Source organism: Trichechus manatus, unplaced genomic scaffold, assembly GCF_000243295.1.
Source record: "Trichechus manatus latirostris isolate Lorelei unplaced genomic scaffold, TriManLat1.0 scaffold00059, whole genome shotgun sequence".
Classification (NCBI taxonomy): Eukaryota; Metazoa; Chordata; class Mammalia; order Sirenia; family Trichechidae; genus Trichechus; species Trichechus manatus.
In genome coordinates, this window is record NW_004443995.1 from 5848896 (window position 1) to 5870577 (window position 21682).

The window sequence follows — 21682 nt, forward strand, 5'->3', positions numbered from 1 at the left end:
AACAAAGTGGGAGGCCTCACACTACCTGATTTTAGAACCTATTATACCACCACAGTACTGAAAACAGCCTGGTACTAGTACAACAACAGATACATAGACCAATGGAACAGAACTGAGATCCAGACGTAAATTCATCCACCTATGAACAGCTGATATTGACAAAAGGCCCAAAGTCCGTTAAATGGGGGAAAAGACAGTCTGTTTAACAAATGGTGCTGGCAGAACTGGATATCCGTCTGCAAAAAAATGAAACAAGACCCATGCCTCACACCATGTGCAAAACTAACTCAAAATTAATCAAAGACATATATATAAAATCTGAAACAATAAAGATCATGGAAGAAAAAATAGAGGCAATGCCAGGAGCCCTAATACATGGCATAAGCAGAATATAAAATATAACTAACAGTGAACAAACACCAGAAGAAACACTAGATAACTAGGTTCTCCTAAAAAATAAACGCTCATGTGCATCAAAAGACTTCACTAAAAGAGTAAAAAGACAACCTACAGACTGGGAAAAAAATTTTGGCTACAACATATTTGATCAGGATCTAATTTCTAAAATCTGCAAGATACTACAAAACCTCAACAACGAAAAGACAACCCAATTAAAAAATGGACGAAGGATATGAACAGGCACGTCACCAAAGAAGACATTTAGGCGGCTAACAGATACTTGAGAGATGCTCACATTCATTAGCCATTAGAGAAGTGCAAATCAAAACTACAGTGAGATACCATCTCACCCCAACAAGGCTAGCATTAATCCAAAAAACAGAAAATAATAAATGTTGGAGAGGTTGTGGAGAGAGTGGAACACTTATACACTGCTGGTGGGGATGTATAATGGTACAACCACTTTGGAAATCGATTTGGCGCCTCCTTAAAAAGCTAGAAATAGAAGTACCGTACAATCCAGCAGTCCTACTCCTTAGAATATATCCTAGAGAAATAAGAGCCATCACATGAATAGATACATGCACGCCCATGTTCACTGCAGCACTATTCACAATAGCAAAAAGATAGAAACAACCTAGGTGCCCATCAACAGATGAATGGATAAACAAATTATGGTATATTCACACAATGGAATACTATGCAACAATAAAGAACAATGATGAATCCGTGAAACATCTGACAATATAGATGACTCTGGAGGGCATTATGCTGAGTGAAATTAGTCGCAAAAGGACAAATAATTGTATAAGACTGCTATTGTAAGAACTCAAGAAAAAGTTTAAACACAGAAGAAAACATTCTTTGATGGTTATGAGGGTGGGGAGGGAGGGAGAGGGGAATTCACTAACAAGATAGTAGACAAGAATTATCTTAGGTGAAAGGAAGGACAGCGCACACTACAGGGGAAGTCAGCACAACTGGACTAAACCAAAGCTAAGAAATTTCCTGAACAGAACCAAACACTTCGAGGGACAGAGTAGCAGGGCCTGGGGTCTGAGGACCATGGTTTCGGGGGACATCTAGGTCAATTGGCATAACAAAGTTTATTAAGAAAATGTTCTGCATCCCACTTCGGTGAGAGGTGTCTGGGCTCTTGAAAGCTAGCGAGTGGCCACCTAAGATGCATCAATTGGTCCCAACTCACCTGGAGCAAAGGAGAATGAAGAACACCAAAGACACAGGAAAATATTAGCCCAAGAGAAAAAAGGGCCACATAAACCAGAGACTCCATCAGCCTGAGACCAGAAGAACTAGATGGTGCTCAGCTACCACCAGTGACTGCCCTGACGGGGAATGCTACAGAGTCCCTGACGGAACAGGAGAAAAGTGGGATGCAGAACTCAGATTCACGTAAAAAGACCAGACTTAATGGTCTGACTGAGACTAGAGGAATCCCAGAAGACATGGCCTCTGGACTCTCCGTTAACCAGAACTAAAACCATTCCCAAAGCCAACTTTTCAGACAAAGATTAGACTGGACTATAAAACATAAAAACAAAACATATCTTGGTTTTGGTCTCTGTTAAACTTAGTTGGAAATGAACTCTGTTGCAGGTAGCCAAGGCATCAGCTCCTTACTCTGAACATTATCAAGTAAAAGGAAAGAAGTAAAGAGTTTTCCTGCTTTTCCCATACAACCTGTATTTCAGAGTACCGTAACAAAATAGGGTTAGTTGATGGGAGAAGAATTCCAGCTAATAAATGTAGTTGGACGGATAGAATAAGAAAATCACCATTTGCAGCCCCTAATGAGATCATTGATTTAGAGAATGATTATCAATAGTTGAAAGTCTTAGATGAAAGTTTCATGAAGGGATCAGGCTGTTACCATCTAAACCTTCTCATCAGTCTTGACATCACTAAAAGTGGGACAAGCCAGATGTTATATGCCTCCTGATGTGACATAGTATGAAGCCCACAGTACCACCTACCAACTGTTTTTATCAAAAATAGTTCAACCTTAATCTCTAGAGTGAATTTCCATTTACAGTAAATACAGGGGATAGAGAAATAAATTACGATACAAGGAAGGAAATAGTCAAATTCAGAATGTGAGACATTTTATTAAACAACAAACCTGGTTTCTATAACATGTCGATGCATAAGGGTAAGAAGGGAGGAGGAATGCTCTGTATTAAAGAAACTTAAGAGAAAAGTTGTGCATGGACCTTGTTTAGACCCTGATTTACCAAACTGACTCTAAAAAGACATTTTGGTACAATCGAGGGAATTTGAGAATTAACTGAGTATTAGATGTATGAAGGAATTATTGTTAATCTTCATAAGTGTGATAATGGCATTGGGTTATGTAAGGCAAAGTCCATTTTTAAAGGGAGAATTGAGAACTGATGTGTCCTTTCTAAATCTAGGCTAGATTCTTATTATTTGGGGGAAATCTCTGGTTTTCAGCCAGCAGTGCTATTCTTTCTTTTTTATAGGGACCTTAAGCAAGTCACCTTTCCTCTTTTTGTTGTTTGCCGTGGAGTTGATTCTGACTCATAAAGACCCTATAGGACAGAGGAGAACTGTCCGATAGGGTTTCCTAGGTTGTAATCTTTACGGGAGCAGATCTCTGGGTCTTTTCCCCCGAGGAGCTGTGTTGGGTTTGAACCTCTAACCTTTTGGCTAGCAGCCCAGCACTTAACCACTGTGCCACTATGGCTCCTCCTTTCCCCTCAAGACCTGACTTTTCCTGTTGTACCTTGAAGGCATTAGAATCAGTTGATGGTCTTGAAGATTTCTTAGAGGTTAACATTGACGTATTCTTTACTTACTTATCATCATACTCTTTATCTGTTTATCTTTATTGATTGCCTCTACTATCCCTCTACAAGTAATTCCTTATTTTTGGATTAGCAGTCAAGAAGCATGTGGAGTCTGCCATTTGGTTCTTTTTCTAAGATAATGACAAGCTAGGTGCCAAGGGGTTGGAAGCAGGAGAGTAGGTGCTTAAGGAACTTCCCTGAAGGCAGCTCTTACAGCTTTCTGCCTCTCTCATCGAAATACCTCTCATGGTAACTGTGGTTTGGGAGGTGCAAACAAAATTACAACAGTAGATTTGCACGATTTGTAGCTTTTTATCTATATTTCCAGGAAGAGCAAATAGACTCCCTTGTCTCTTCTATTTTAACCCATCAGATCAATCCAGTATATTGGGAAATAAATAAATCCCTTATAATCAGTCTTATAAAGCAATTTTTAATGGAGAATTGATTTTTCTAGCACATGTATAGCGGGCCTTGGCTTTTACCTTTTTCGCCCCCTTGCACTATCAGACCCCTGTGGCCTCTATTAAAGATCCAGTCTGGTCTTAGTTCCTGAACTCGGACAAGAAATTTTTAGTCCAGCTTTAGTTCCACTAACCAGTACACCCTGGAACTAGTCTATTAATTAGCAGCCATTATGCCAGGCCAAGTTCTGGACAACGTTTTACTAACGGTTGTCTGTTGAGTCAGTTCCGACTCATGGCGGCCCCATGTGTGTCAGAGAGAACTGTGCTCCTTTACGGTTTTCAGTGGCTGATTTTTTGGAAGTAGATAGATCACCAGGCCTTTCTTCCAAGCCGCCTCCGGGTAGACTTGAAGCTCCAGCCTTTCGGTTAGCAGCTGAGCCCATTAACCCTTTGCACCACTTAGGGACTTCAGACAACCCTTGAGAGACAATTTGTCTTTTCCTCTGCTCTTGGGCCAGCGTGTAGGTTTCTCTGGCCTGCACTTACCTTCTCCACAGGACCTGGTCCTCCTCTGAGCCCAGCCTCCTTGTCTGGGCCCTAATGCCTTTTAGCCAGCCCCCCTTCACTGGTATTGGTCTTGTTGCTTTGATCACTAAAAGAAAAAAATATTTCCCTTTTCATGTTTATTTGCTTCTACTCATACTAAAGGAATTTTTCCTTATGGTTTTTACAGCTGGCCTTCTATAGTCTATAGTTCTCATTTTCTTATTAAAAAAACAAGATTTGGTACATTCTTCTTAGAAGACACCATATTAGATGCTGCTAGTGGGTCAAGAAGATGAATAAGACAGCAGTTTCTCCTGTCTTTTCGGAAGGAGAAGTAAGCTGTATGCATCCAATTAACTACCAGTCGAGGCTAGGAGTACAATAAGATGTTCAGATAACTAGAACCAAAGGGCAGATGTTATTTTGGCATAGTATAAGGAAGGACCTTTAACACAGCTTTCCACCAATGAATAGACCTAATTAGGTATGGTAGGAAAAGACAAATCTTCGGAGTTAGACAGTCCTGGATTAAAATCTCTGTTTAATCAATGATAGCTGTGTGATCTTGGGCAAGTTATTTGACCTCTCTGAACCTCAAAGCTCCCCCCCCATCCATTTGTAAAAGTGGGATAAATAATACCTTCTTGAGTTGTTAGGACTAAATAAGATAGTAGTTAAAGTGACCAGCATAGTAGCTAATACACAGGAGGTATGAAGTAAATTTAAGTTTCTGCCTTGGTTAGAGATGAGATAAAGATGTCATATCAGAGAAACCACTTAGGCAGCATGACTTGGCTTGCGTCACCTCAATCCAGAGTCTGGGCTTACTGCTTTTAAAAATTCAGGGTTTTCAGAGACCCCAGAGTAGATCAAGCTCAAGACACTGACCCACTAAATTTTCTAAATTTTAAGAGGCTTGTATATGAATCAGAATCTTGATTTAGAATGAGAGTTATGGAATTATCATTTTTCCCAATGGAGTACCCCTTCTAGCTATGAATAGGGAAGCTGCATTAGTAAGCAGGTAGTTTGAAGAGTGTCATGGGTTGAACTATGTCCCCCAAAAAATGTGTGTATCAGTTTCACTGGGCCATGATTCCTGGTATTGTGTGATTTTCTTATATGTTGTAAATCCTGCCTCTATGATGTTAATGAGGGAGGATGGGTAGCAGTTGTGTTAATAAGGCAGGACTCAATCTACAAGATTGAATTGTGTCTTGAGGCAATCTCCTGAGATATAAAAGACAGAAGTGAGCAGTGAGACAGGGGGACCTCATACCACCAAGAAAGCAGTGCCAGGAGCAGAGCACATCCTTTGGACCTGGGATCCCTGCGCAGAGAAGCTCCTAGTCTGGGGGAACACTGATGAGAAGCAGGCTGACAGAGAAAGCCTTTCCCTGGAGCTGATGCCCTGAATTTGGACTGTTAGCCTACTTTACTCTGAGGAAATAAATTTCTCTTTGTTAAAGCCATCCACTTGAGGTATTTCTGTTGTAGCAGCGCTAGATGACTAAGACAAAGAGCTTAGGATCAGAACCAGAACCACGAGCATTTCGCTTACTAGAATGAAATAGCCCTTCTTCACAAAAATTGGGTGAAAGAGCACGTCTCCATAGCAGAACATGTTTTTCTAAGTAAATACGTAGTTTGCATTCATCAGACTCAGGGTCTGTCTCCCTTGCTGGCCTAGGAGTTGATGAATACATGCAGTTATCTGACTTCTCCTTTCTTAGATTCCATGCCGACCATCCGCCTTCTTAACACTGTTTTTCTTCAACCAGTGCATAATACTGTTGATTAGATTTAAGCTCTATCAGGTATTTTCTCATTCCTGGTGTGTTGCCTTGAGATTATACCCAAGACGCGAACTTGAACTTACTAAAATTTTTTGGGGTTCATTCTGCGGGTAACTCATCTCATTCCATGTCATCCATTATGTGTATATTATTTATTAAGTTTAAGTTTTAGAGGATTCTGGAAGACAAGGAGTGGAACAGTGCTGTATAGTGAAAATAATTCCCACTCCCCCCCGCCCCCCCCACTCATTCCCACCAATGAACAGTTAGATTTCCAGTGCCAGTGTATTGAGAAGTATAAGGATCATCTATTGGGGCTATTAAAAAGCAAACTTACGCTTTGAGTTGGGAGTTGGGTCAGATAACTTATAAGGTACTGTCCAACTTTATATATATATATAAAATTTTGTTTATTTTGTTCTTGTTCAGAGTATACACAACAAAACATACACCAATTCAACAGTTTCTACACGTACCATTTAGTGACATTAATTACATTCTTCGAGTTGTGTAACCATTCTCACTCTCCTTTCTTCCCCATTAACATAAATTCACTGCTCCCTAAGGTTCCTATCTAATCTTTTGAGTTGATATTATCAATTTGATCCCATATAGATAGTTCTTAAAAGAGCATAATGCTTAAGGCAGACATTTTTTACTAGTTAAGCTAAACTATTATTTGGTTTTAAGAAGACTTCAGGGGATATTTTGGTTTAAGATTTAAAGATTATCTCAAGGCAATAATTTCAGGAATTCTTCCACCTTCCATGGCTCCAGAAAATCTGGAGTCCATGAAAATTTGAAATTTTGTTCTGCGTTTTCCCCCTTTTGATCAGGATTCTTCTATGGAATCTTTGATCACAGTGTTCAGTAATGATAGCTAGGCACCATCCAGTTCTTCTGGTCTCATGGCAAAGGAGGCAGTTGTTCATGGAGGCAATTAGCCACAATTCTACATCCTCCTCCTATTCCTGACTCTCCTTCTTCCTCTGTTGCTCCAGGCCAGTAGAGACCAATTGTACCATGGATGGCCATTTGCAAGCTTTTTAGACCCCAGGTACTAGAATCGAATTAGGAAGTAGAACAGAAGCACTGAACACAATGAACTGGGATGTCCCGTGAAACCATGACCCTAAACCTCCAAACCAAGAAACCAAATCCCATGAAGTGTTTGGTTGTACATAAGCAGCCTCAGCAGCTACTCTTTTATTTTTCTTTTGTCATTGGCTGTAAATGTATTTATCACACAACTTTTGTCAGTTCAACTTTTTACAGATATACAACTTATTGACAGCAGTTACAATAATCAGCTGTGCAACCCTATCCTTAATCAACGTGTTATTTTCTATCACCTTAACCCCCACTTTCTCCCTCCCCCTTCCCTGGTAACCACTGATAAACTTTATTCTCTATACATTTGCTCTTTTTTGTCTTTTTAGATAAGTGAGGTCGTATCATATGTATCTTTTTGTGATTGACATATATCATTCAGCATAATGTAGCCAACTGTTTTATGATTTTTCTGAAACCTTTTATCTCCTTGTTGGATGTCTTGGCTCTAGTATCTAGATTCATCATTGTCTCTCCCATTCTTTTACCTTTCTTAATTATTTAGACCTCACATATTTAGTAAGTTTATATTCACTTTTGCTGAAGTATTTTCCAAAGTGTCAATTATGCCTTGCTTGCAATTCTGTAGAGTTGTCCTGGTGGCATAGTGGTTAAGAGCTCGGCTGCTAACCAAAAGGTTGGCAGTTTGAATCCACCAGCCGCTCCTTGGAAGTGTCCTATAGGGTCACTATGTGTCAGAATTGACTCAACGGCAGTGGTTTTTTTGGTCATCTAAAAAAATCTAGACATGATCTTATAAACAGTATTCTCTTCTGTCCCTTTGAGGTTGAATTTTAACCATTTTTTAAATTGTGCTTACATTTTATAATATTTTTGCAGTTAAGAATTCTTACTACTTTCTTCATAAGTATGGAAAGCTTTTTAATGGCCCAGATTTATTTTACTTACTGTTATTTAATTACTTTATCTCTGCTGTCATAATTGAAAATTTGCATTTTCAAACAATGATTTTATTAGTATTTAATGACATTTATGGAAGGGATGTTTGCTTTTGTCCTGTTCTTGCCACTGTCTTGCCAAAACTCCTTCCAATTATTTTTGCTGTTATTTGTCAAGTAACACAGAGTATCCTGTGATTATTTTAATCAATATCTTATGAAATCCACAAATTAACTCAGCCCTAATCATTATCACATCCCATGTTCTTAACTACTCTTTATATACCAGAGGCCAGGAAAAGGATAAAGATAAGGCAGTCGTTCGTTCCTCTTATGAGACACGTTCTTAGACTGTGCTCTGGTCGCAGGCTCTCTCTAATAAAATAAGCACCTTCCCTAACCGTGAACACATCTATGAGTCGGTGGGGTTAATGAGAGACTCAGAAGACTCCTCTTCCACGTTGTAAAAGGTCCCTCTGCAATACTTCTGTTTAATCCTTGACTACTGAACACCTTCAGCCTTAGCTTCTGTGCCCTTCAGCCCAGAGCTCCAATGGGCCTCACCTTACCCTCTCGCATAATCCCCTCCCCTTGAGTGTAGGCTGGGCTTGTGATGGGGGTGCTCAGGCATAGAGGCTCCAGAATCCTGAAGCTAGGCTCTTAAAGCAGACAAAACAAACAGGCTTAGCTGAAATAAGTAAATAAAAAATAAGTAAAATAAATCTGGACCATTAAAAAGCTTTTCAAGCATATGAAGAAAGTAGTAAGAAGTTTGGAAAAAAATTAATCCCCCAAACGCAAAAACAAAACAAAAAACCCAAAGCATAAGCAGTGACAATATGTCGGTTTTGAGAGGTTATATTGTAAAACCTGCGAAAGCCGGAACCTGTGTAAGGTGGAAACCATCGGAGAAGGAAAACTCAAATATTATCCACTAATAGAGAGTGATAGAAAAGCGATAAGACTGTACCCTGTCAAAGGTGGAAAACTAGCAAGACCCAGAAGAACAAGGCAGTTCTGTTGAGTTCCGGCTCTCAAAGGTTTCACTGTAAAAAGACTGGCCTCCATTAGAGAAATGCAAATTAAAACCACAATGAGATACCATCTCACCCCGGCATTACTGGCACGAATCAAAAACAACAGAAATAGCAAATGTTGGAGAAGCTGCGGGGAGAGATTGGAACTCTTATGCACTGCTGGTGGGAATGCAGAATGATACAACCATTTTGGAAAATGATATGGCATTTCCTTAGAAAGCTAGAAATAGAAATACCATATGATCCAGCAGTCCCACTCCTAGGAATATATCCTAGAGAGATAAGAGCCGTCACACAAATAGACATATGCACACCCATGTTCATGGCAGCATTGTTAACAATAGCAAAAAGATGGAAACAACCTAGATGCCCATCAGATGAATGGATAAACAAACTATGGTACGTACACACAGTGGAGTACTGCGCAACCATAAAGAACAATGGTGAATCTGTGGAGCATCTCATAACATGGATGAAACTGGAGGACATTATGCTGAGTGAAATAAGTCAATCACAAAAGGACAAATATTGTATGAGACCTCTATTGTAAAAACCCATGGAAAGTTTACACACAAAAAGTAACAATCTTTGTTGGTTATGAGGGATGGGGGGGAATACTAAATAGACAATAGATAAGTGGTATCTTTGGTGAAGGGTGAGACAGTACACAATACAGGGGAACCCAGCACAACTTGTACAAGGAAAGGCCATGGGAAGCTCCATAGACACATCCAAACTCCCTGAGGGACTGAATTGCTGGGTGGAGGGCTGTGGGGACCATGTCTCGGGGAACATCTAGCTCAACTGGCATAACACAGTTTATAAAGACAGTGTTCTACATTCTACCTTGGTGAGTAGTGTCTGGGGTCTTAAAAACCTGTGAGCGGCCATCTAAGATACTCCACTGGTCTTACCCCTTCGGGAGCAAGGGAGAATGAAGAGAACAGGATACAAGGAAAAGATTAGTCTAACGGACTAATGGACCACAGCTACCAATGAAGACAACAGGATACAAGGAAAAGATTAGTCCAACAGACTAATGGATCACAGCTACCAAGGCCTCCACCAGACAGAGTCCAGTGCAGCTGGATGGTACCCGGCTACCACCACTGACTGCTCTGACCGGGATCACAACAGAGGGTTCTGGACAGAACTGGAGAAGGATGTAGAACAAAATTGTAACACACACAAAAAAAGACCAGATTTACTGGCCTGAAAAAGACTGGAGAAACCCCGAGAGTATGTCCCCCAGACACCCTTTTAGCTCAGTACTGAAGTCACTTCCGAGGTTCACCCTTCAGCCGGGGATTGGACAGCCCCATAAAACGGGACTAATGAGGTACAGCAGTCCAGGGACAAGGACTAGTAGGCAGAAGGGGACAGGAAAGCTGGTGATAGGGAACCCAAGGTTGAGTAAGGACAGTGTTGACATGTAGTGGGGTTGTTAACCATTGTCGTAGGGCAACATGTGTACTAACTGTTTAATGAGAAACTGTTTTGTTCGTAAACCTTCATCTAAAGTGAGAATAACAGCACAACTGGAAGAACGTAATTGACGTAACTCAATTGTGCATGTATAAATTTTTGAAATGGCATATCTTTGGTTATGTATATTTTCACCAAAAAAAAAAAGGTCAAGAAGGGAGAGTGTTGACATGTCGTGGGGTTGTTAACGAATGTCATAAAACAATATGTGTACTGACTGTTTAATGAGAAACTATTTGTTCTGTAAACCTTTTCCTAAAGTACAATTAAAAAAAAAAAAAAAAAAGACTGTGGCCTCCCTCTTGGGTGCTCTCTCTTGCTCTGTGATGGATCGCTCACTTTGGGGGAGACCAGCTGCCATATCATGAGCAGCCCTGTAGAAGGGTCCACATGAGTGAGCTTAGAGGTGGATCCTCTGAGGCCCGCCAGCAGTCACACCAGTGAACTTGGAAGTGGGTCCTTCCCCAGCCGAGCCTTGAGATGACTGCAGCTGTTGCTGACACCATCATTATCCCCTCCTGAAAGACCCTGAGCCAGAACTCCCCAGCCAATTCATTTCCAGATTCCTGATCCACAGAAACTGTTAGAAAATAAATGTTTGTTGTTTTCAGCTGCTAAGTTTTGGGATAATTTGTTACACAGCAATAAATAGCACAGCACTCTCGACTGCTTTGGCCTGGCCGGCTTCTGAAAACTGGTCTCCCTACTTTTCCTCTAGTACCAGTCTATTCCCGGGTTGGATGGCTCTCACTTGTGATTCAGCCAAGGGCAAACTAGTTAACCTCTCTGAAACCCAGCTTCTTCAAATGTGGGGATTGGTTGCGCCAAATGATTTCTAAAGATTTCTCCTATTCCTGAAGTTCTGTGCTTCTGTATTTCCTCAGACTCTGCCTCCAGTTTCATCAAAAAATGAATAAGAGAAATAATAGTTAGAGTCAGCCAAGTTGTATTCACGCTGGGGATCTTGCTTTCCAGGTAGACCTGGGGGGAAAAAGGCAATGATCATTATAGGGGCTGTGCCTAAAGATAGCAGAACTGCATCTGTCTTGTTGAATCTTCAAAATCTCTCTTCAGTATCTTCAACTTCCAGGGTGTCTCCTTTCTCCCTCATTCTCAATTGTCACTTCACCATGACCACATTGACCTCAGGCAGTTAGAGTGGCCCCAGGAATATCAGAGGCAGAAGCATAAAAGGAAGGAGCCCAGAGAGGCCCAGACTGGTAGCAGAGAACTCAGTAAAGGAGATGGCCAACTTCTCCATCCAAGATTTGTAGAAACTGATGTTTTTGTAGATTCTAGGCTCGTTGGTTTGGATACAGTTTGAACCCCAGCTCAGTACTCCTGCCAGGACCCAGAAATCCTTGACTTTGCACATCAGAGAGTCTCCTCTGCTTCCCTGGAGTGGAGAGAAGAGTTGGCTAGGTGGTACACAGGGCAGAGGAAAGGAGGTGAGACTTGCCAAGAGTTTAGCCAAGGCCTGCGGAGTTAGAGTCCGCCCATGTAGCCCTGGGCACACCCAGAGACTCGGAGGATATGAGACGTTGGAGGAAGCACTCTGGGGAAGGGAAGGGCTCTGAAAAGGGCCTTAGAGATGGTTTCTTATGATATGCTGATCCATCTGCCCCACGGGGAGCTTGGAGTAGATCATGTCTTCTTGATGGTGGGCTTCAACTCATGCAACAAGCTTTCCTTCTGATAGTAGTTGTTGTATGTCTGGAGATCAATTAGGGACACTTTCAGCTCCTTCATTGTATAAGATGGCTTGATTATCTGTAGGATCAAAAAGGGTCAAAGTTATCTTAAAGAGTTCAGAAGTGGCTTTCACGTATGGGTACAGATTTCATGTCTGATTTTCAGGGATAGCGCTGGTTTTAAGTACTCTGCCCCCATGGTAGGTAACATCCTGATTTTTGGTTGGGGAAATAGCCTACAGTCTGAGCTCCCTGGCTCTCAGCAAGACTGAAGGCAGTCACCCCCACTGAGTTGGGACAAGTTATGAACAGAAAACTCTTTTGATTCAGGGAAGTCCAAAGGAATGGATGATGCAGACCTAAATCGTTGACTTCGGAATAATTTTATTCTTAAAAAGAAATAAAGGGTGGGTCTAATATGCTGAGAGAAATGGAGACCGTCAACACAGGAATAAATCTCTACTCTGAGTCTGACTTGGAAACTTGCTCAGCAGCCTCGCTTCCTGAACATGTCTTTGTGTCTGCATCCCCTACCCACACACATTCCACCCGGGTGCAGAGGGAGAACTATGTTACTTCTCAGACTGAGCAGAACTGTCTTCTGTCTAAGCTTATCTGTCCTTTTCACTTTTAGGAGCCCCTGGGTTGCATAACTCAGAGGGTCACTATGAGTCAGAATCAACTCAATGACAACAGGTTTGGTTTGTTGGGTTTTTTGGGGGGGGCGGGGGGCATATAAATGGATAAGTGCTCAACAACTAGTCAAAAAGTTGACAGTTTGAACGCACCCAGAGGCACCTCGGAAGACAGGCCTGGCAATCTGCTTGTGAAAGGTCGCAGCTTTGAAAACCCTATGAAGAGTTCTACTCAGCACACCTGGGGTTGCTGTGAGTCACAAATCAACTCATTCACACCTAACAACCACCACTATTGCTAAACAAGAGCAAAAGCAGAAATAAATAAGTGAAGAGATTATATTAGAAGAAATATAAAGGAGGCAAAGGAAAGGTACAAGGTCAAGGAAAAAAAGGCCCCAGGACTTGCAGATTAATTGCCTGGAGAATGCACTGTATGTGATGCTAGATGTGGGATAGAGAGCAGGGGAAACACAGTGTCAGTTGAGGAAATAGAGATCAGAAAATCTACTTATCCTCACATTGGTGTATCCCAGAATAGCCCCATCCAGTCACCCAGCAGGAGGTTGTGTTCCTCAGCTGCTCTGCAGATGAGGCGAGGCAGATGGGCAGGATGCCAGGGCTAAAGGAAACGGGGGGGGTAGGCCAGTTCTACCACAGTGATGGTGTGAGATTTGTTTTCCTGGAAGTCAGGGTAGGGAGTGATCCTGCACGTGGGTATTATCGTCATTTTGGACTCTGGGCGACCAAAGACCTGAAGTGACCCCACCAATACATTGTATTTTCTGACATCTTCAGACCTGAGAGGAAGGAAGCAGAAAAATTGCTGTGGGTTTCGTGTGACTCTGCCATGGATTGTCACAGCAGAGGCCAGTGTTCTGGAGGTTAGGTCTGTCCTCTAGTTCTTATTAACCATTCATTCCCTCAAGAATTACTGGGCATCTCCTGAAGATACAAATGAGAATAAGATAGACATCAGCTGGTCTTCATATAGAGTTGTACGTATGTGAGGGAGGAGAGAGAGATCAGCAACAAGCAAGTAAACAAGTACAAAATTGAAAAATTGTGATACATGTTATGAAGAAAACAAACAGGATTTTAAGACAGAATAAAAAGAGGAAAGAGTCTTTGGATTGGGGGTCGGAGAAGGTCTCACTTGAAAGGTAACTTTTCACTTGGGTCACAAAAGGTCAAAGGAGTCAGCCATTCGAAGAGCTATAACAAAAAGCATTAAAAAGCATTCCAGAGAGGGAATAGCATACGCAGAGGCCCTGAGGGTGAGAAAGTTTGGTGGTTACTAGAAACTGAAAGAAAAGCTAAAGCTGAATGGGCCAAGGTTGGAAAAGTGAACAGATGCCTGATAATTGATGACTTGTAGCTACAGTGAGGCATTTGGGTTTTATTCTAGGTGCACGGACAGCCATCGGAGGATTTGAGGAGGGAGTGAAATGATCTCATCTCTGTCTTTTAAAAATCCCACTTCGTTGTATGGCAAATGGACTGGAGGGGCTAGAGTGAAAGGGACAAAACCTAGTAGGCTATTGTAGTGGTCCAGAGCAGTTTTGCTAGGGTCCAAGTATATTTTAGAAGTAGAATTGACAGGACCTTTTTATGGATTGGATGTGGAGGGTGAGAAATAGAGAGGCATCCTATTTCTGGCATAAACCACTGGTTATGATGTTGAATGAGATGGGGAAGGCAGGAAGAGAGAGAAATGAGTTTGGAGTAGCGGGAGAGGGGTGGGGGTAAAGTAGTTCTGTTCTGACTGCGATGCCTGGAGATGCCAGTGAGACATCCAAATGGAATTGCGTCAGGACTAGAGTTTGGGGCTAGAGATATAAATGTGGGTGTGATCAGCAAATACGTGACATATTAAACCATGGGAATGATGAGTTCACTTGGGGAGGGTAAAGAGGGCTCAGGACTGAGCATCTAGAGTGTGTGATGATGAAGACCTGCTGAGAAGGAGAGGCCCTCCCCTGGGGACCATCTCCTTGGGTAGAGACCTAGGTGGGGATGGGGGCAGCTTTTTTTTTTTTTTTTTTTCTGCTGTTGTAATTGTAAAATTATATTAAATGCTTTATTTGCCATTTCACACCCCCCTTTTTTTTTTTTTTTTTTTTCCTTCCATTTCAATTGTGATTGTGAGTGTGAAGAGGCCTGAAGTTTGAGAGTAGTTACATGGAACTGAGAGCTAGGGCTGCAAATATTTGGACCCACTTCTAAGGCACATTGTACTGTATCAGGTGGTGCAAGTAAGCCCCTCCCTGGCCTCAGCCCAGGAGCCCTAGTCACCCAGGCCCCCTGTCATGGATTCAATTGTGTCAGCTTGGTTAGGCCATGATTGTGTGGTTGTCCTCCATTTTGTGATTGATGTAATTTTCCTATGTGTTGTAAATCTTAATCTCTGCCTGTGGTTAATGAGGCAAGATCAGATTATATTAAAGAGGATTAGGGTGGGATGTAACACCTTTATTCAGGTCACATCCCTGATCTAATGTAAAGGGAGTTTCCCTGGGGTGTGGCCTGCATCACCTTTTATCTTACAGCAGCACTAGATAACTAAGACACCTCCTGATGGGTCTCTCCCCACCAAGGCCAGCACTCACCTGAAGCAGCTTGCCACCATCAGAACCCAGTGCTCTGAGATGAGGGCAGCTTGCCACCGTCAGCACCCAGTGCTCTGAGATGAGGGTGCCTGCGCATCCGTGAGCCAAGCCCTGGTGAATGCTGACCTGCCAGGGCCACTGCCCCACGTTGGCATCCCAACTTGAAGCAATGCTGGAGAAGATTGTGGGCTGCCCACGGACTGCAGGCAAAGCGGACAAGGCATGCGGGACCTGCCCCAAATCCTGCCTCTCTGTCTCCACCCTTCCCTGCTTATCCCAGACTGGTATCCTCTCTTCTCCTTAGCACAGATTCTCCTCGCTTGGTCCACCAAGTTGGGGACGTCATAGTTGTCTTCAAGAGATCCTCTGGTTCCTCCTCATCTGTGCCTAGGGAGAGAGAAGGAGGAATGGGAAACGCCCATGATGGATTCTTGTTGCTCTGGGGTATCCTACCCCATGTCCTGTGCAGCCTTTCTTGGGCTGGAAGCCCTTGTTCCCAACTAGGATTCTCCTCACCTGAGATCCCCAGCAGGACCTATGTCTCTGTCCTCAGGATCAGCACGTCCTGTTTCCTGGACTCAGGCCCTCAGGGAGGAGCCGGCCAGGGAACCACAGGAGGCAGGGGCAGGACTATCTCCTCCTCCTGGATGGATTCCTCTGCTTCACCCCTTATCTCCCTCTGTCTTCACCCGCCACCAGATACTGAGGGACCAGACTTCAGAAATGCAGCTGCAGGACTTAGAGGGAGATGCTGGAGCCTGAGGCACCCCCTGCTGTCTGGGAAGAGCAGTGTGTCTGCCTGTGGGGTAGGGAATGGGAGGTGGACAGAGGAGCAGGTTGAGGGGCTTGAAAGAAGCAGGGTTTGCTTGGTGCATACTGACCATAGTGTGAAGCAAGTCTAGCCTCACAGGCAGTCTCTCCTCCCGTCACCCAACCTGCCACACATCAGGGATCTGTCCTAGCTGCTCCTAATTCCATCCTGACCAAGTATGAGCCAACTGAGGCAGATCCCTGAGCTTGGATCACAAAGGGCCATGCAGACTGAGTGCCCAGGTCTTGGCCTCTAGAAAGGTTATAGGACAGGCAGGAGAAAATAAAAAACAGAAAGTAAGCCAGTTAGTGGCTGCTTCTCTCTTTCCTGTTTTGCCTCAATCTCTTCCTGTTGTAATCCATTCTTTGCTTTCCTTGTTGTTGTTAGGTGCCTTCGAGTTGGTTCAGACTCAATTCCAACTCATGTTATTATTGTTGTTAGGTGCCACTGAGTTGTTTCCGACTCATAGCGACCCTGTATACATCAGAACGAAACACTGCCCGGTCCTGCGCCATCCTTGCAGTCGTTGCTGTTTGAGCCCATTGTTGCAGCAACTGTGTCAATCCATCTCATTGAGGGTCTTCCTCTTTTTCACTGACGTTCTCCTTTACTAAGCTTAATATCCTTCTCCAGGGACTGGTCCCTCCTGATCACATGTCCAAAGTATGTGAGATGTAGTCTTACCATCCTTGCTTCTAAGGACCATCCTGGTTGTACTTCTTCCAAGGCAGATTTGTTCATTCTTCTGGCAGTCCATGGTGTATTCAGTATTCTTGGCCAACACCATAATTTAATGGCATCAGTTCTTCTTTGGTCTTCCTTATTGATTGTCCAGCTTTCGTATGCATATGAGGCAATTGAAACTACCATGGCTTGAGTCAGGCCCACCTTAGTTCTCAAAGTGACATCTTTGCTTCTTAATACTTTAAAGAGTCTTTTGCAGCAGATTTGCCCAATGTAGTACGTCATTTGATTTCTTTACTGCAGCTTCCATGAGCATTGATTGTGGATCCAAGTAAATTGAAATCTTTGACAATGTCAGTATTTTCTCTGTTTATCATGATGTTGCTTATTGGTCCAGTTGTGAGGATTTTTGTTTTCTTTATGTTGAGGTGTAATCCATACTGAAGGCTGTAGTCTTTGATCTTCATCAGTAAGTGCTTCAAGTGACCCTATATGACAGTAGAACTGTTCCATAGGGCTCCCGAGGCTGTAATCTTTATGGAAGCAGATCACCAGGTCTTTCTGTCACAGAGTTGCTAGTAGGTTCAAACCTCTAGGCTTTAGGTTAGCAGCCGAGTGCTTAACCTTTGCAGCACTTGGGCCCCTTGCCTTGCTTAGTCAAAACATATTTACTGGTCTTTGTTGTGAACGAGGCTAGCCTGTAGCAGACTCTATAGAGAAGCATAGACCATGGGGACTGCCTTCAAGGAGGTAACATGGTTGGACAGAGGGGGAATCAGGAATCACTCAGTAGGTTTTTATTGATAATTTATATCCTGTTCATTAAAAAAAGGGACAGAGATTATGAAAGCTTAATCACAGAGCATTTGTATGTGGCACAGGCTGTTCAGTCTCTTTCCCAGCTTTCCGTGGATCACTTTGGAGAATTTTTTAACTCAGACAAGACATGTAACCTGAATGCTGAGTAAATATTGGTTGCTATTTTTAATAACATGATGATGATGATGATGATGAAACACTTATTGAGAATCTTTAATGTTCCAGGCCCAGTGCTTGGTGCAGAGGGCATTATGGATAAAATAAAAATGAGCATGATTAGAAGGTTTGTAGAAAAAAAGAGAGATTATACTTATAAAAATCAAGGGGGGGTTATTGTCATTATTGCAACTGAGAGTTAATTTAACTTGAAGCTTTCTAAAGGCCAAGGCAGAAAAAAATAAGATGGGCTACGAAGCTCACATTATCTGATAGTAAGAAATACACTCTTTAGTCAGGAGACAAATTTTTCCCCTTGGCAGTAAATTCAATGAATTTGACACAATATTGTTAAAAAAAAAAAAAAAAAAAGTTGGTTACCATAATGAGTAGTTTTGTAGGGGATTGATAAACATTTCTTGTCTCTTACATTGTCTCAATAAATGCTGACATCATGATTTTGAATCATGATTAAGGCATTTCTGTGAAGAGCTAAACTAACTTAATTGAAGTATTTGTAAACAGATCTTTCCAGCTGTGCTTTGGTGGGGTCCATATTCAATATACACCGTGCAGTCGTGGGACTGTCTTGAAGTTTTGTTCTGTAAACTAAGAGACCTGGCTTATATTTCTGTTTCTATGAGAGCCCATCTGAGCTTCGCTTGGTTGTAGGCGGCAGGAAGGCCTGTGGGAAGAGCAATGCCAGCGCTAAATAAAAGTACCAAACACCTCTTATAGATAACAAATCTCACCCTGTTAAAAGGAAATGGATGAGACCTCAGAGTGGGAAGCAAAAATAATTTTGTTCATAACACCCAGAAGTCAGAGTTTTTAGGATACTAATGTGTACCAATTATAATGGTGGTGTTGTTAGATGCAACAGTGGGCTCAGACACCTCCTGGGATTTGGTTCCTTGGACTGGAGGTTTAGGGTCATGGTTTCATGGGACATCCCAGTTAACTGGCCAAATGACATGTTTAGTACTTCTGTTCTACCTCCTAGTTTGTTGCATAGTGCCTGGGGTCTTAAAAACTTGCAAGTGGCCATTCAAAGCACAAAAATTGGTCTCTATTCACCTGGAGCGACAGAAGAAGGAGAGTCAGAAGTAGGAGGAGGATATGGAATATGTAGCTAATTGCCCCCGTGAACAACTACCTCCTTTGCCATGAGAACAGAAGAACTGGATGGTGCCTGGCTCCATTACTGAACATTTTGATCGAAGATTCCATAGAAGAATTCTGATCAAAAGGGGGAAAATGTAGAACAGAATTTAAAATTCTTATGGACTTCAGACTTCCTGGAGCTATGGATGGTGGATGAATCCCTGAAACTATTGCCTGAAATAATATTAAAACCTTAAACCAAAAATATCCCCTGGGGAGAGAAAAACACTAAATAGATGATAGATAAGTGGTAACTTTGGTGAAGGGTAAGACAGTACCCAGTACTGGGGAAGCCAGCACAACTTGTCCAAGGCAAGGTCATGGAAGCGCCATAGATACATCCAAACTCTCTGAGGGGCCGAATTACTGGGCTGAGGGCAGTGGGGACCATGGTCTCAGGGAACATCTACCTCAATTTGCATAACATAGTTGATGAAGAAAATATTCTACATTCTACTTTAGTAAGTAGCATCTGGGGTCTTAAAAGCTTGTGAGTGGCCATATAAGATACTCTATTGGTCTCACCCCTTCTGGAGCAAGGGAGAAAGAAGAAAACTAAAGATACAAGGGAAAGATTAGTCCAAAGGACTAATGGATCACAACTATCACAGCCTCCACCAGACTGAGTCCAGCACAACTAGATGGTGCCTGGCTACCATCAACGACTGCCCTGACAGGGATCACAACAGAGGGTCCTGGACAGAGCTGGAGAAAAATGTAGAACAAAACTGTAACTCACAAAAAAAAAAAAAAAAAACAGACTTACTGGTCTGACAGTGACTAGAGAAACCCCGAGAGTATGGCTCCCGGACACTCTTATAACTCAGTAATGAAGTCACTCCTGAGGTTCACCCTTCAGCCAAAGATTAGACAGGCCCATAAAACAAAACAAGACTGAAAGGACACACCAGCCCAGGGGCAAGGATAGAAGGCAGGAGGAGACAGGAAAGCTGGTAATGGGGAACCCAGAGTCGAGAAGGGGAAAATGTTGACATATCTTTGGGGCTGGCAACCAATATCACAAAACAATATGTGTCTTGTTTAATGAGAAACTTGTTTGCTCTGTTAATCTTCATCTAAAGTAAGTAAAAAAATATATATATATATATATATGTATATATATCCCCTGAAGTCTTCTTAACACCAAACAATAGTTTATAAATATATATATATATATATAACCCCTGTAGTCTTCTTAACACCAAACAATAGTTTAGTGTAACTAGTAAAAGTTAGCCTTGAGCATTATGTTCTTTTTAGAACTATCTATCTGTGTGGGATCAAGTTGACAACAGCAACTCAAAAGATTAGATAGGAACCTTAGGGGGCAGTGAGTTCATGTTAATGGGGGAGGAACACTCAGAAAAGGAGGATGAGAATGTCACTAAATGGTACCTGTAGAAGATGTTGAATTGGTATATGTTTTGTTGTGTGTATTCTCAATAACAGCAACAACAAAATAAAATTATTTAAAAAAAAAGAAAGAAAGCAAGCCCCTATCTTCAGGGAGTTTACATTCTAGTTGTAGGTTAGATCTTAACAAGTGCTTTGGAGAAAAGTAAAGCAGATTGAGGAGGATAGGGATGCTGGGGGTGAAGGTTTATAGGGTGGTCAGTGAGGGCATGACTGAGGTGATTTCTGAGCAGAGACCTGAGGGAAGAGAGGAAACGAGCCAGGTCAGTAACTTAGGGAATAAGGGTCCAAGCATAGAGAACCAGCAGGTACAAAGGCCCCAAGGCAGGTTGTGTTTGGCATATGAGAAACACTATGTCTGAAGCCTAGTGAATGAGGGGCTCCAGTGGTCAGAAATGAAGTCAGACAGGGAACAGGGCCGAGATCATGTAGGCACATTGTGAGGACTTTGGCTTTTATTCTTCGTACAGTGGGGAGATTTTGATCTGACTTCAAGTTTTAAATGGCTTACTCTGGCTACTGGGTTGAGAATTGTCAAGGGTAGAAGCAGGGATACCAGTCAGATATTAATGCAATAATCTGGGCAGGAGGTGATGGTGGCTTTGGAGCAGATCTCTGGAGGCAGAAGTGATGAGAAGTGGCAGATTCTGGTTACTTTTTGAAGGTAGAATCAATGGGATCTGCTCATGGATTGAATGTGGGGTGTGAGAGAAGGAGAGGAGTCCAGGATGACTCCCAAGATTTTTGGCCCGAGCAACTGGAAGAGTGGGATCACCATTTCCTGAGGTGGGGAACACTGTAGGAGGAGCAAGTTTTTGGGGGGTAGATTAGGAACTCATTTGTAGATACGTCAAGTTTTAGATTCCTATTAGATGTCCAGCTTGAGATGTCAAGTAGGCAGTTGAATATATGAATTTGGAATTTAGGAGATTAGTTCAAGCTGAAGGATGAGATTAGAGTGTCATCAGCATGTCATAGTATTTAAAGCCATGAAACAGATAAGATAATTTAGAGATGAGCATAGATAGAGCCCACTATGAGGTCTAAGGATGGATCCCACCAAAGTTAGATGAAATGAACAGGAATCAATGAGAGACTGAGATGGCTAGCAGTAAGGTGGATGGGGAGAACTGAGAATGGCATCCTGGAAGCAAGTAGAAAAAGTGTTTCAAAGGGGAGGGTGGATCAGCTAC